Genomic DNA, 12,598 nt, shown 5'->3' with positions numbered 1-12,598 from the left:
ACATATCCGGTCTTGGTCTTGGTCTCAACATATCCGGTCTTGGTCTTGGTCTTGGTCACAACATATCCGGTCTTAGTCTTGGTCTCAACATATCTGGTCTTGGTCTTGGTCTCGGTCTCAACATATCCAGTCTTGGTCTTGGTCTTGGTGTCAACATATCCGGTCTTGTTCTTGGTCTTGGTCTCAACATATCCGGTCTTGGTCTTGCTCTCAACATATCCGGTCTTGGTCTTGGTCTTGGTCTCAACATATCCGGTCTTGGTCTTGGTCTTGGTCTCAACATATCCGGTCTTGGTCTTGGTCTTGGTCTCAACATTTCCAGTCTTGTTCTTGGTCTTGGTCTCAACATATCCGGTCTTGGTCTTGGTCTCGGTCTCAACATATCCGGTCTTGTTCTTGGTTTCGGTCTCAACATATCCGGTCTTGGTCTTGGTCTCGGTCTCAACATATACGGTCTTGGTCTTGGTCTCGGTCTCAACATATCCGGTCTTGGTCTTGGTCTCAACATATCCGGTCTTGGTCTTGGTCTTGGTCTCAACATATCCGGTCTTGGTCTTGGTCTCAACATATCCGGTCTTGGTCTTGGTCTCAACATATCCGGTCTTGATCTTGGTCTTGGTCTTAACATATCCGGTCTTGGTCTTGGTCTCGACATATCCGGTCTTTGTCTTGGTCTTGGTCTCAACATATCCGGTCTTGGTCTTGGTCTTGGTCTCAACATATCCGGTCTTGGTCTATCCGAATATGTGTGACTCAGATTCCATTTCCTTCTACTCTCTGCAGTGAATTTGAAGTATGACGTGTTAACTTTATAGACCGCTTAGACTTTAGCTATGAATCCTATCATCTTTATTGTACCCTGCAACAAACGTATTGTTTGTTTGTGCTTCCAGTTCCATTTCTCCATCTAATGTAAACATCAGAGGACAAGGTGTGGAGAGTTAACTTCTTCAGCAGGGAGTCATTTCTTAAAGATTTACAACACACACAAAATATGAAAAGCAGTACTTTCTGTTATGCACAGAAAAAAAAACAATTAATGTGATCCAGATGAAATTATTATTATTATTATTATTATTATTATTATTATTATTATTATTATTATTATTATTATTATTGGTATAACTTGGATGAAGTTCTTGGCTGCTGTCCTTTAGTTATAGTAGGGTGCAGTAGTTACACACAAGGAAATAAACAGAAGCTGAGAATTTGAACAGAATAAAGTTACTTCTATAAAGAGATGGGGTTTGAAATGGGTAAACATGTAGTTGATTAAATTGCCAGTGAGAATTGAACAATGGCTTTTGTAGCAGGTTAGCATCAAGAATGAGACTCAGAGTCTAGAAAAGCTGCAGTTTAAGCGCTGGTGCGCACGTTTAAGTAAACAAACAACAAAGACAAACAAACACGAGGGCCACAATAAAGGGTTAAACAAACAAATCCACAAAAGAAACACACCCAAGCAGTGCGATCACAGTGTGCTACTCCCAGCTCTTCTCCTAACTACCTCCAATAAACAAACAAAAGGGCTGGTTACCCTTATATACCATGTGGCTGGGCTTAATTGACCATCAATTATTCAGTCAAGACCCAGCCACATTCTGCACATGGATTTGGCAGGGATGAGAATTAACCCCATCCCTGCCAAACTTTAATTCAAAGTAATACATTTATAACAAAAGAAACAAAATACTATATACACGCAGCAGGGCTATGCCCTGCCACAGCGGTATAGTCTTAAACCATAGCCTCCAGTCCTTCACTGTTTCATCCATTGTTATTAACTCATTGTTCACAAGGAGAAACGTCCATGTTAATGTACAAAACGAGCAACAAACAACTAGAGTGGTTTTTAACAGACCTTTGGTCAAATTTTGATAGATGCAAAAAATAAATAAAAAAATAATAAATGGGAACGTCTCAAAGACATTGATGAGATTGCGCATGACTTTAATGAAGATCGCAGCGGCTCTACTGTCAGGGGTGGCCAATCCTGGGCCTGGAATTCTCAAATACTTAATTGAACCAATTGTTTTCTAAATGGACCAACATGTTTCCTAGGTCTTTGGCCACTGATTATTTAAAGAGACCCAGAAAACCTGCAGGATTGTGGCTCTGCAGGACCAAGACTGGCCACCCCTGGTATAGGATATCAAACATAGGATATACAATAAAAAATAACCTGAAAAGTACATCGGGCGTTGCTGTTTTTTACTTCAATACTGATGTTGTCTTTTGGATGATGTGGGGAAATTGCCATTTTATTAATTGCTCACCTGTATGCAGACAGATCACTTTTCACAGTGTCTCAGTCATACACACTTCCTTAACAACTCAACCTTCACCTCCTTTTGTCCCCATTAGTGTGTGTTTTTGTATAAAGTTGTGTCAAGCTTTTTAAATTAAACTTTATGTGAACTACTTTATTATTATTTTCTATCACTCTAGATTTCACTGCATTTAACTGTTGAGCATGTACTTTAGAAATAACCAGCCAAAGAATCAGAGGATAATCTTACACGAGGAACAGAATTTTATTCACAGTAAACTTATAAATATCGTGAAATGACATTACAAGTGTTACCCACTTAATTCATGCCTTGCAGTTATTATAAACAATACAATGTGTAGATGTGGGAGGGACTCCAGGAAACACACAACATAGATCTATCACACAGTTGACATTTTTATTAGGCAATAGATGATTATACAGAGAAACTTCTCACCAAGCCCTGGAAAAGAAGCGGCAGTGTTTCACTCTTCACATTTTCTTTGAATCGTCTGACTCAGTTACACACGCATAGCAAAAAGTAGATTTATATTTAAAAAATGTAATAAGCACATATTATTATTATTATTATTTATTTCTTAGCAGAGGCCCTTATCCATGGCGACTTACAATTGTTACAAGATATCACATTATTTTTACATACAATTGCATTATTTTTTTCACATTATTTTTACATACAATTACCCATTTATACAGTTGGGTTTTTACTGGAGCAATCTAGGTAAAGTACCTTGCTCAAGGGTACAGCAGCACTGTCCCCGACCTGGGATTGAACCCATGCCCCTCCGTTCAGGAGTCCAGAGCCCTAACTACTACTCCACATAGCTTTTCTCGATCTCCCCAGCCAAATTTGAGCTCCCTATTAAAGTATATTAACAAACATTATCAATACACAGGCCCACCGAGAGGGCGGGGAGGCAGAGGGGATTTCCCCATGGCTCACTGATCGAAGGGGGCATTGGAGAACATTAGAGGAGGGGGTTCAAAGTACCGACAGCAGACTGTCACTCGATTATCACCCGATCAACACACTGTCATTGTCCACACACAGATGCTGTATTTCCACGTGACCTGAGAAGTATTTGAGCAAAAATGGAAGGTGAAGCTTTGATTCTTCAGTTATTAATTTTGACTTCTGCTTTACTTTTAAGGAAAAAAACCAACATCGTAAACATGCTTATTTCACATATAAGCATGTTTACAATGTTGTCTTCTCTTTTCTGCTTCATCAGTACAATTTGTACAAGAGCCTGCAGCTCGTAAAACCTGAAATGGCTCAAACTGCTATGCAATGAGCGTCTTATTCCCATCCCTGTGCTATATGCAGATTTATTCTGTCATCTGGTATTATAAAATGTTGAAATAATTATAAACACTGTAACAGAGGGGTAAAAAAATAAAAAGTGGTGTTCCTTCCAGACAGATTACAAAAAAGACTTACTGGGGTTGTTATTTTTTGAGCTCTGCTGTTCCATGTATTAATGAACATATTTTGATTATATTGCTTTCGGCTGTATTATTATTATTATTATTTATTTCTTAGCAGACGCCCTTATCCAGGGCGACTTACAATTGTTACAAGATATCACATTATTTTTTTTTTTACATACAATTACCCATTTATACAGTTGTTTTTTTTTTACTGGAGCAATCTAGGTAAAGTACCTTGCTCAAGGGTACAGCAGCAGTGTCCCCACTGGGGATTGAACCCACGACCCTCCGGTCAAGAGTCCAGAGCCCTAACCACTACTCCACACTACTCCACACTATTACAATGCACTGGCAATTTCTTGACCGCATTCTAGGAAAAAAACACTGCTGTCATAGACTGCAAGGTCTATTGTCTATTGATGTTTCATAACAACCAATCTAGTATTTTTTTTTTTGGTCTGAGGTCTGTGTATGCCTTGCACCAACATATGTCATAAAGCAGATGTTATATTCCATTTATAATTAAATGTTATTTATTATTTATTTCATAGCAGACTCCCTTATCCAGAGCAACTTACAATTGTTACAAGAGATCATATTATTTTTTACATACAATTTACCCATTTATGCAGTTGGGTTTTTTACTGGAGCAATCTAGGTAAAGTACCTTGCTCAAGGGTACAGCAGCAGTGTCTCCCACTTGGGATTGAACCCACGACCCTCTGGTCAAGAGTCCAGAGCCCTAGCCACTACTCCACACTGCTGCCCCAGTCCTAAAGTCCTGCACTGTGGTTGCTTAATATTATCTATTGGGATATAACTATGTCAAGAGAGACAATCTTGATTGCATTTATTCAGCAATGGATTCCCAAACATTCTCTTTTTTCTGCTGATCTTTAAAATCTGCTCTACCTACTGCATACAGGCAGAGATAGACAGTAATTATACAGAGTTTACATTCTTTGCATTGTATCACCTAGCAACAAGGTCAGCGATGAGGTTAAAGTTCAGTTGATTTGAACTAAAAGGTATTGACAGTGTCGACCCAGGGGACTTTTTCAACCGGAAAAAAGAAACAAGGACCAGGGGTCACAAATTAGATAAAGGGGCATTCAGAACAGAAAATAGGAGGCACTTTTTTTACACAGAGATTTGTGAGGGTCTGGAACAAACTCCCCAGTAATGTTGTTGAAGCTGACACCCTGGGATCCTTCAAGAAGCTGCTTGATGAGATTCTGGGATCAATAAGCTACTAACAACCAAACGAGGAGGATGGGCCGAATGGCCTCCTCTCGTTTGTAAACTTTCTTATGTTCTTATGAACTCTCAGCGATGCTGCCAGCGACTGTCGTTTTGGAGCAGGGCGATTGTCGGACGACACCGTAAACTGCACGGCGACGCAACAGCGATGATCTCTGGTCGCATTGCTCTTTAACGACAGTTGCGCGATGGAGTTTTAACCGACCTTAAAGTTGTGCTAGTCTAGAGTACAGACTCTACAGCAGTGTACACCAAAACAATAAATAAATACATAAAAAAATGAGGAAACCAAAATTCACAGGCTGTTTTGGAAAAGGTAATGCTAAATTATTCTTATTCGCCATTATTCTTTTATAGAATTTAGAACATCTATACCAAGTAGCAACAGACTACACGCTTGGTTATGTTAATGATGTCTAAAGTACTCATGCATACATTCGAATGGTTTAAGATAAAAACTATTTGATGCTTTGGAAAATCTCTTACATTAGAGGCCAATCTAAACAGATTAAAAAAATGTAGTCACGTTCTGACATAGGAAATGAAATAACACCAGGATTTATTTTTTCCAGTTTAGAGGTATGTTGCCATGGTAACATAGACTATATATTTATTTTCAAATGAGGGACTTTGGAACCTCTTGAAATGAACATCCTATTCTGAAGTCATTTGATCATCCTCTGGAGCCTTTTCTTTTGAAAGACAACTTGTTTATAACAGCTTCTTTACATCACTGCTTTTTCCACCCAGTTGAAGTACTTGTAGTCTGAAACCGTCTGATTCTTTTTATCAATTATTCCCATTTTTGTGTACCTACATTACCTTTTTCTTTTTGATTTTGTACATTAGGGTAGCCCAGACAGATGCTTGTGAAACCAATCCATGTAACGGTAAATGGTTACATTGTTATTTGAATTTGGCCCATGGACTTGTCCATTGGAGCTCGTTAGCCGCCGACTATGCTGGCAAACTATGATGAGTAAAGTATATTAATTAGATGAATAACTAAAGCCAGCTTGCAGGACAAGTGGCACCTTCCCCCAAAAAAGGAACAAGACCACCTAAGCCCACACGACCTTGGAGAATTAGACCGCCCATCACTCATGTAAGGAAAAAAACCCTGCTCACCCACAGGGTGATAGGAGGAAACCTTAGGGAATCCATGGCCAAGGGTAGGCCTTCCTCCAGGCCTAAATTAAAACCCTCTTAATGACCTTTAAATGAACAACTAATAGTTTTTGCGCAGTTAATGTGTCATTGTCATTTTCAGATAGTTTGTAAGCTCCTGAGGTCCATCTCCCCGTTGCCTTGATTAAATGTGGAGGAATGTTTCTTGAAGAATGTCCAGAGTAGTTGCTGGAAGGAAATCCAGCAGGGAGAAGACTCAGGTGAAGATAGTTAATGAAGTCCTGGAGACGATTGTTCCCTCTGGGGTGAAGAAAAGGGGTTTGTCTGGACTGTCAGCCGGACGCATCGATAGGTAGCTGGAAAGAGCAGAAAAATAGTGAGCAGAAAAATAGTAAGTGTTCACATACAGTATGTAGAAGTATAATGAAGGGTTTGAAGCCAGTCCCAGTAGAACAGAGAGCAAGACAAATGAGCCCTTTCACACTGGCACTACTACCCGGGTCTTGACCCAGGTTATGCCTACCCGGGTCACAATCCCACAGTGTGAAACCACGTACCTGGGTCGTACCCGGGTTGACCCAGGTTGCAGTGACCCACCTCAGGATGTGGGTCGACACGCTTTGACCCGGGTTGAGCGAGACTAAATGCACAAAGGTTTTATTTCCGCAAGGAATGTTTCTGTTTATTCTGTTTAGCCATGTTTTTGTTGCTTGAGACACACCGGATTGCAATAGGGATGAAGAAACATTTGCTCTAATCAACATTTGGTCTGACAGATCAATCTCGAGAATCTTGGATGGAAGCGTGTGAAATCACGTAGCCGACCCGCATGATACCGGGTCCTGACCTGGGTTCCGACCCAGGTACAGCATGCCAGTGTGAAAGAGGCTTAGAGTTGATAGAAACTTCTCAACTCACTCAGTTGAACTCTAAAGTGGTCTAGGAAAAAAAAATATTCTACTGAAAACAGCACACCTGGTAGGCACTGAGAAAGCTACCTCATTATACAAAGCTGTAGCCACAGTTTAGTATTTATGCAAGTGACATGGTATAATGGAGAAAATGGGCAAATAACATAATTAGTTTGAAATAAATAAACATCTGCATTTGTTAATTATTGCCAGGGTAGGTAGATTATCACAATTAAATTACTACTATTCTTTTTAGACCATCGATGACTCAATACTCCAGCAGCAGTTACGATGGGTGGGCCATATGGTCTGCTATTATTGTGTTAATTTTATTCTACTCAGTTTTCCCTGGATAACTTCAGCGAGAAACGTGTCAGGTGTGGAAAACAGGTCAAATCTGTGGCCCATATGCATAAAAGATGGTGGTAATTTCCATCCAAAAAAAAAAATTACTGGGCAGTATTTGGCACACGATTTATAAAACTAGGGCCTGGTTATTTTAATGGCCTGTAATGGTTTTAGATATTGATAAACACACAAATTATGCTCGGAAATTAGACCAATAAAACACATCTTATTCTCTGCTTGGTCTGAGGCAGGTGGTCATTATGATGCCGGTAAGGGTCAATTAACAGCACCATACAGCTCTATGAATCAGACTAATAATATTGTGATAAACCTCAGGGCATGGTCCTGAATGGGAGATATGTGAGGGAAGAGATTTTGTTAGGACTTTGTCCTTTCACAAAATGGAGGTCCCAATAGGACTACAGTTCACAAAATGGTCGCCCACCACAAACTACACTACCCAGGATCCTTACCAGGTAATTAAGGTATGTCAGCACACCTGCAGGTGATCAAGGGGAAATGAGCAAAGGAGTAAACTGACAGCACCACAGAGAGAGGGGAGTAGAAGGAGTTTGGTGCTGTGTTTGAGAGAGTTTTGGTGTGTTCTATTGATTTATGGATTGCATTATTGTGTATGACCCTGGACTGTTTGGATAACCCTGTTGGCTGTTTTAACCCTATTTTGGATGACTACCTGATTGTTGGCACACTCTGGATTAACATTACAACTCTGATTATTGGACTTCCCTTGAAAATAAACATGCAGGTAACATCCCGTTTAAAATAAACTTACACTCGTTGTGTCTATTGTGTTGTCGCCGTTCATACTTGTGAACAAAGTACGCAAAGAAGGACCAACTTTGTCACAATATGTTAATGAGAAAATTAGTCTCCAAGAGCACATTATTCTAACATTGTAATGAGTGATGTTTTTTGACAGTAAATGGCTTTTATAAAATCACCAGATGAAATACTGTCATGTTAAACACTATTACTGGCATGATAAAGGAGATGGTAAGTTTTATGCATATGGACCACATTTGGACTTCCAGAATAATTTGTTTTTTATTAAAGCATTAACTTTGTCATACAGATTCAGAATGCAAGATAGGCAAGTTGAGCTAACCATATGGTATTCTCAAACACAGAGGTTAAGAGTGGACGAACGATCAACAAGAAACATGTGAAATTTTTTTATTACATTTTTTTTATTTAGTGTGCCCAATTACTTTTCCTCCAATGTCCAATAATTTTTTCCCCACACAGCTCAGGAGATCTGAAGGTTCAGTAGGTGTCCTTAGATCCCACAACCAAGCCAGCTTCCTCCTTTACACCCAGGACCTTGAGAGTAGATGTCAGTGAGCTAACGGCCTCTGGAGGACAAAGGCCAGCCCCGCAGGTGTCCTCTTTTGAGATCACTGGGCACCTGGCCAGCAGGGTTCACTGTACTGCGATGAGAAGAAACAGTCCCTGCCAGTTTTGCCTCCCGAACACACAGACACGCCAGAGCCAATGTGATGCTTCCTTTGGACTCCCCAGTGAAGATTGGCCACTTCGAACCGCCAGGACGTGAACCTGCGCTGTATGACTCATCCTACAGTATGACTGTAGGTGACTCCGGTGAGCCACTCTGGTACCCTGAAACATATGAATTGTGTGTAGTTCGACCAGTCTTTGAAGTACTTTTCCTCTTGACCTCTGTATGAAGCAATAGTTGCTGATGTTCAGCCCCCAGCTCCTCACAAAGAATGCAGAAGCAAACACCTCTCTGTGAATGTTGTAGTGCACCCATTGCACTGAAAGACTGTCTTTCCTGATCCTTGCAACAAGGCCATTCACTGTCTCTGTCATTGCAGCTGCCCCATCACTGCAGACACATTTGCAAAACTTCCAGCTCAGTTCATGATCACAAAAGAAATTGTCAATCAGCTTGAAATGTTCCTCTCCAGTCGAGTTAGCCCATATATGTTTGTATAACATTGTGTGCTTGTTGATGTCATCAGATTCAGGGTATCGAACATAAGCACTTAGCTGAGCATCTCCTCCAGTATCCGTTGATTCGTCAAGCTGAAGAGCAAATTTTTGTGCCTTCTTAAGTTTCTCAACAACTTCTCACCTGGTAAAAGCACAGCCGCATGGTGTGCAGGGTGGGTCATACAGCATAGGTCCGTGTCCTGGCTGTGCGAAGTCTCCGGTCTTTGCTAGGGACTCCGAAGGGAGCATCGCATTGGCTCTGGCACTCCCGCGCGTTAGGTAGGCAAAACTGGCAGGGGCTTTCTCCTCACTGCGCTGCAGAGGACTCTGCTGGCCAGGAGCCCAGTGAGCTCAAAAGCAGACACCTGCAGGGCTGGCCTTTGTCCTCCAGAGGCCAGTAGCTCACTGACATCCGCCCTTGAGTTTCTGGGTGTAAAAGAGTAAGCTGGCTCAGTCGTGGGATTGGAGGCCACCTACTGAAACTTTAGTTCTCCTGAGCTGTGTGGGGAATTGCTGCAGTGAGGGGAAAGCATGATTGAACATAACAATTTCAGTGGAAGCGCCTGAGAATTATCAAGACTTTGATTTGGAAATAGCATGAGTCAAAACTTTTAAACAGCAAAACTGTAAATGGCTCTGATGTTGACAGCTACCTGCAGAGACATTGGTACATGTTCTACAACACTGATTTTTACATCGTGAACGGGGGATTTTCAAAAGAAAACGTTTCACGGTAAGCTTGTCTTTATGTCTATTTCTACTGCCATTATTTATACTGTGTACCGTTTTGCATGTTAACTTTGTTAATCTGAAATAGTTACTCTGGACAATAACATAACTATGTTGATGTAAAAATGCAGATATTATGGTTGAAAACGCATATTTTGAGACTTTTTTTTTTTTTACAAATGCACATTTTTAAAGGCTGGTGTGACATCTGATGCATTTTATTTATTTATTTATTTATTTATTTATTTGTTTGTTTGTTTGTTTAATTCCTTGCCATTGCCGTTTCTTCACAGTAAACTGTGGCCATAGATTTGTTTTCATAAAGTAATACCATTAGGTTTACTTGTGTATTTTGTAGCTGAACAAAACCAAATGAAAACTGGAATTTAACTTTAAACACTTCAAATGAATTTGGCCCATGGACTTGTCCATTGGAGCTCGTTAGCCGCCGACTATGCTGGCAAACTATGATGAGTAAAGTATATTAATTAAATGAATAACTAAAGCCAGCTTGCAGGAAAAGAGGCACCTTCCCCCAAAAAAGGAACAAGACCACCTAAGCCCACACGACCTTGGAGAATTAGACCGCCCAGCACTCATGTAAGGAAAAAAACCCTGCTCACCCACAGGGTGATAGGAGGAAACCTTAGGGAATCCATGGCCAAGGGTAGGCCTTCCTCCAGGCCTAAATTAAAACCCTCTTAATGACCTTTAAATGAACAACTAATAGTTTTTGCGCAGTTAATGTGTCATTGTCATTTTCAGATACACAGTTTGTAAGCTCCTGAGGTCCATCTCCCCGTTGCCTTGATTAAATGTGGAGGAATGTTTCTTGAAGAATGTCCAGAGTAGTTGCTGGAAGGAAATCCAGCACAGAGAAGATTCAGGTGAAGATAGTTAATGAAGTCCTGGAGACGATTGTTCCTTCTGGGGTGAAGAAAAGGGGTTTGTCTGGACTGTCAGCCGGACGCATCGATAGGTAGCTGGAAAGAGCAGAAAAATAGTGAGCAGAAAAATAGTAAGTGTTCACATACAGTATGTAGAAGTATAATGAAGGGTTTGAAGCCAGTCCCAGTAGAACAGAGAGCAAGACAAATGAGCCCTTTCACACTGGCACTACTACCCGGGTCTTGACACAGGTTATGCCTACCCGGGTCACAATCCCACAGTGTGAAACCACGTACCTGGGTCCTACCCGGGTTGACCCAGGTTGCAGTGACCCACCTCAGGATGTGGGTCGACACGCTTTGACCCGGGTTGAGCGAGACTAAATGCACAAAGGTTTTATTTCCGCAAGGAATGTTTCTGTTTATTCTGTTTAGCCATGTTTTTGTTGCTTGAGACACACCGGATTGCAATAGGGATGAAGAAACATTTGCTCTAATCAACATTTGGTCTGACAGATCAATCTCGAGAATCTTGGATGGAAGCGTGTGAAATCGCGTAGCCGACCCGCATGGCACCGGGTCCTGACCTGGGTTCCGACCCAGGTACAGCATGCCAGTGTGAAAGAGGCTTAGAGTTGAGAGAAACTTCTGAAACAAAAAAGAACATATTCGAATAATAAATAACACTCTAAAGTGAACTCTAAAGTGGTCTAGGAAAAAAAAATATTCTACTGAAAGCAGCACACCTGTTAGGCACTGAGAAAGCAGCGCTACCTCATTATACAAAGCTGTAGCCACAGTTTAGTATTTATGCAAGTGACATGGTATAATGGAGAAAATGGGCCAATAATATAATTAGTTTGAAATAAATAAACATCTGTTAATTATTGCCAGGGTAGGTAGATTATCACAATTAAATTACTACTATTCTTTTTAGACCATCGATGACTCAATACTCCAGCAGCAGTTACGATGGGTTGGCCAAATGGTCTGCTATTATTGTGTTAATTTTATTCTACTCAGTTTTCCCTGGATAACTTCAGCGAGAAACGTGTCAGGTGTGGAAAACAGGTAAAATCTGTGGCCCATATGCATAAAAGATGGTGGTAATTTCCATCCAAAAAAAAAATTACTGGGCAGTATTTGGCACACGATTTATAAAACTAGGGCCTGGTTATTTTAATGGCCTGTAATGGTTTTAGATATTGATAAACACACAAATTATGCTAGGTGGTCATTATGATGCCGGTAAGGGTCAATTAACAGCACCATACAGCTCTATGAATCAGACTAATAATATGTTAATGAGAAAATTAGTCTCCAAGAGCACATTATTCTAACATTGTAATGAGTGATGTTTTTTGACAGTAAATGGCTTTTATAAAATCACCAGATGAAATACTGTCATGTTAAACACTATTACTGGCACGATAAAGGAGATGGTAAGTTTTATGCATATGGGCCACATTTGGACTTCCAGAATAATTTGTTTTTTATTAAAGCATTAACTTTGTCATACAGATTCAGAATGCAAGATAGGCAAGTTGAGCTAACCATATGGTATTCTCAAACACAGAGGTTAAGAGTGGACGAACGATCAACAAGAAACATGTGAAATTTTTTTATTACATTTTTTTTAT

General features: G+C 40.4%; 1 protein-coding gene across 1 annotated transcript in view; it reads right to left on the bottom strand.

Moving 5' to 3' along the window:
• Positions 1–2,522: 2,522 nt before the first annotated feature.
• Positions 2,523–12,598, bottom strand: part of LOC117966563 (uncharacterized) — a 90,658-nt gene continuing 80,582 nt past the window's right edge. Inside the window, exon 3 of the transcript XR_009320191.1 lies at positions 2,523–11,054. The gene's annotated coding sequence lies outside the window, so the exon portion shown is untranslated. The remainder of the gene's footprint in view (positions 11,055–12,598) is intronic.

This window comes from Acipenser ruthenus, chromosome 54 (genome assembly GCF_902713425.1).
Source record: "Acipenser ruthenus chromosome 54, fAciRut3.2 maternal haplotype, whole genome shotgun sequence".
Classification (NCBI taxonomy): Eukaryota; Metazoa; Chordata; class Actinopteri; order Acipenseriformes; family Acipenseridae; genus Acipenser; species Acipenser ruthenus.
The sequence above is the reverse complement of the archived record's forward strand: the minus strand, read 5'-3'. Positions and strand labels throughout refer to the sequence as shown.